This window comes from Perna viridis, chromosome 1, assembly GCF_037379345.1.
Source record: "Perna viridis isolate PV_CMFRI_1.1 ecotype Kerala chromosome 1, ASM3737934v1, whole genome shotgun sequence".
Classification (NCBI taxonomy): Eukaryota; Metazoa; Mollusca; class Bivalvia; order Mytilida; family Mytilidae; genus Perna; species Perna viridis.
Genome location: NC_142445.1, coordinates 58863452 through 58867366, shown reverse-complemented (window position 1 = coordinate 58867366; position 3915 = coordinate 58863452). Strand labels below are relative to the sequence as shown.

The window sequence follows — 3915 nt, the reverse complement described above, 5'->3', positions numbered from 1 at the left end:
ATTTATTTCTTTTCATGTTCTTTGTGTATTTCATATAAGACATACCGAAAATATATATCTACAATGTATATTTGACATGTAGTAAGAAATTCTTTGCTAAAATAGCTATATATCTAGTAGATTTACTAGTACAAAATGTATATAGATTTTCTACAACTGTCTTTGTAACATACACATGTAATTTGGCATGGAAAAAATTCATATGGTCATTTCTACATTGCATACACACCTTCACACAGCTTTACTGTTTGCAATGGGACTTTAATAATAAACCTTTGTAAAAAGATCAAGTTAATTGGTAAAGACTTTTCAAGCGGAGTTCTACTGAAAGTCTCAGCTACTTTTTCTTTGAAGGGGTAGTCATGGGAACCAAGATTCTAGCGGAAATCAAAAGAATGTAATCTAGAGATATAGGAAAAACAGACACACAAAACAAAACAAAATACCAAACCAACACGTACAAAGCGACAAAAGTAAATGAGTAACTTGGACTCCACTAAAAACCGGGACCTTTTTCATGAAGTGGGGGTTTATTAAAAAAAAATGGTTAGTCGTTGGTAAAATCTAATTTCGAATCTTAGCTTTCACTTTGAAAGTAATTGATGATGCAGAATCTTTCATGTTGTAGGTGACAATGTAGATTTGACTTGTATTAACAGGCTTCAGCGTAAATATAGGCATCAGAAAACTTTTGTTTGTTTCGGCCAGAATACACAACTCTTTGTTACACAGTGTGTTTTCAGAAAGAACAACCTTAACCTGGAAAGTACACACTATATACAGGTGTTCAATAGATACATTTTATACTTCTTAATAAAAGTGACGATTAAACCACTTTTTTTACAAGTGGATGAAATCGCATTATTTTTAGCAAACAAAGGGCGATCACATGCAGTTCTGTAGACTAAGTACTTATTGTTATTTCTTCGTAAGTGTATCCGGATTACTGTATTTTTCAAATATTTTATCTTAAAACCAGTATGTTTAATCCTGTTTAGAGTCCTCAGGCCCACGCAATTAAGTACTTAACCGTTTTTTTCTCAACAAGGTTAACATCTTGAACTAGACATATTTTCATGTCTGCTTCTCTAAAAATTGTAGCTATTTATAAACAACATCATGTACCACTTTCCGCAGCTATAAGTGCCTAAGATTGAAATGTCATTTTAAAACTAACAAATCCGGTCACTCTGTTAAAAAAAAAACAGGAGAAGAAATTTTGAAAAATACAGATGCATATACTTATATTAAGAATACAAACAATATTCATTTTTACGATTGGAATAATTGTTCTTTATTTCAATAGATCTGAATAGCACTTTCGCGATCACAAGTTCTTGTTTTTCATTGAACGATTGTTTATTGTCCACTTTTATTCGTTATAATAAGATTTCTTGAGGTTTCATGAGATTTTCCGTTTATTCGTCTCTACCATGAAATTGCTGTTAATGTATATATACCCTGTACGAATGAATAAACTTAATTATAATCTTAAGGTCTTGTCGTTATTTTCTTTAGACACATTAGATCATCTTCCTTTCTGCCATTTGTCGACTAAAGCATATTCAGTCCGTGTCAATGCTGTTCTGTCCGATGACCTTTCTCCCTTTACCATTACCTGGAAAAGTAAAATTTTGCATTGTTGAATGGTGTGAGGGAAATTGTAAGACTATGAAAAAATGCTTGCTTTTTCAGTTTGATAGTGTTAATGAAAATTTTACGCTGCACAGAACGCAAACCGGCATATAGCACAAACAATTAAAACAGATAACTCCTTAATCTCTGATTTTTATTTTTTTTCACTTTAAGGAGGCAGACCTAGGGTAAGGGACACAACTCTTACAAATCATTAGAACGTTTGTATTCAGCATTTGAAATCAATCTCATGTAAGCATCAAAGTACCTTGGACTGATTTCATTCTGTTTCAAAGGAAAGCTTGATAGGGTTTGGTGAAATTGAATATAATACAAACATATCACTGATTTCAAGAGTTATGTCCCTTACCCTAGGTCTACCTCCTTAAAGCACATCTAAAACGCTTTACAATGGCCAATACAACAATTCAATATAAACGTCATATAGTCCGAATTTCCTCTGACAGTGCAACCCTCGACCCTTTTCGCAAAAAATAAATAAATAAATAAAAATTTACAAATAAAAAGAAAACATAAAAAGAGAATTAAATTTTCACCCAAAATCTATTTTTAACACTAGCTTTTTTAAAATCTCAAATCTCAGATTGGTAACTTAAACACTAAATCGACAAAGTTTAAAACAATACGAAAATTAATACTTACAGGAAGACCCAATAGACTTCAAAGGTTTAGTGATGAAAGTAACAGCATCTACTGTATAGACAAATACCAGATAAAGTACCATGAACATTACCATCAAGCACTTGTAATCCATGGTGTAAGACTAACTTCTAATGCTTATCGAAACTCAACTTTATATTACCAAAAATGGAATTTTCCTTTGACTATGCTTAGAGCTCTATGTTTAAAACTGATCCAATCATATGAAAAAGGAGTTATTTATACAGTTTAGTCACATGGCCCTTAAGTGATTTTATCTTTTTCTTTTTAAATGACAGGATATTTAAACGCAGGTTTAAGTACTTACAAAACAAAAATATATACAAACACTCAAGGTTACGCAAATGATTCACTGGCCTGTTGTTATTATTAATGATCATACCGACAGATCTATACGTATTTATTATTCTTTACCCCCACTTCTACAGTTATTCATGATGATCTTTCTTATGTTTAGTCACTCTTTATAACGACGGCCAAGTCATATCAATTTTCGGTTTGTTTCAATGCTTTTGAATGAACTAAAACAAATATTTTCGTTTTAGTTTTTTTTTATTCTGTTCTGTTTGTTAATTTATTTTGTTTTCTTTTCATTTGTATGACTGATGGCTTGCATTTTAGTAGATGATAGTAATATAGAACAAGTGCTTGTGTATTTACCCTAAGACTGTTCATTACTTATCTTAATCATGAACGTCATTTGCATTTCCATTAAAAAAAAAACAAATAATCTTCTCGTTTCCAGTGCAGGAAACACAAGCATCATTTTGCTAATAGAATATTAAAGATAAACTCTACGATTATGCATGTTCCTTCAGAACAATCAATGGGTTTGTTAGCAGCACTTTTATCGATAAAGGCATCAAGCGGATGGTATACGCAGATGATAGAGTTTTAAACACGAAATAAATTTATGTAATACACCCACTATAGACATCAGATAGTTGAAAAGTTGATACTTTTTAACAGAAACTCAGGAAAAAGATGTACTAAACTTAAGAGGTTTATCGTTTTGTAAAGTGAACATCTTACGTTGCAGAATACAAGTGGTCATAACATTGAATAAGTTGTTTTTATGTAAACATATTTACCTTGAACATATGTAGAGAGGACATTGACATCGCTAATTGAATAAAGTCAGGAAGTGTTTTTAAGGGGCAGATGTTTCCTAGGGATGTAAATTGCACAATTTTTACCCACAATCAATACAATTTCACTTTTAAGTACCAGACCATATAAAATTCAGACACTGCCCATATCAAAGTGATTCATGGTGAAGAAAAACCTACCGACCAATGCTTTTTCAATCTACATATGCTATGTTTTTACGTACCAGTTGTCCTTTCCATATTCAGATCTGTACTTTTGAGAAAATATTACATTTATCTCCCACTATAATCAACCAAATCTGACAAAATCAAGAACGATAACTCTTGCAAAGCGCTAATTTCATGTACAATTTATATAAATTTTATCTCAAAAGCCCAATACCCAAATGGAAAACTACGACTCGTTATGTGGTCTGTAACTGATTCTGAACAACAAATAAAATTGAATTTGGTGGGTTTTGACATGTATGAATCACCTTCTGTCCGATTT

General features: G+C 31.6%; 1 long non-coding RNA gene across 1 annotated transcript; it reads right to left on the bottom strand.

The window, feature by feature from the left end:
• Positions 1-1269: 1269 nt before the first annotated feature.
• Positions 1270-2520, bottom strand: LOC148629595 (uncharacterized). The gene is made up of 2 exons (XR_015916952.1): positions 2299-2520; positions 1270-1618 (listed from the first exon to the last, which is right to left on the bottom strand). It is a non-coding gene; the product is annotated as an uncharacterized LOC148629595 (long non-coding RNA).
• Positions 2521-3915: the final 1395 nt, after the last annotated feature.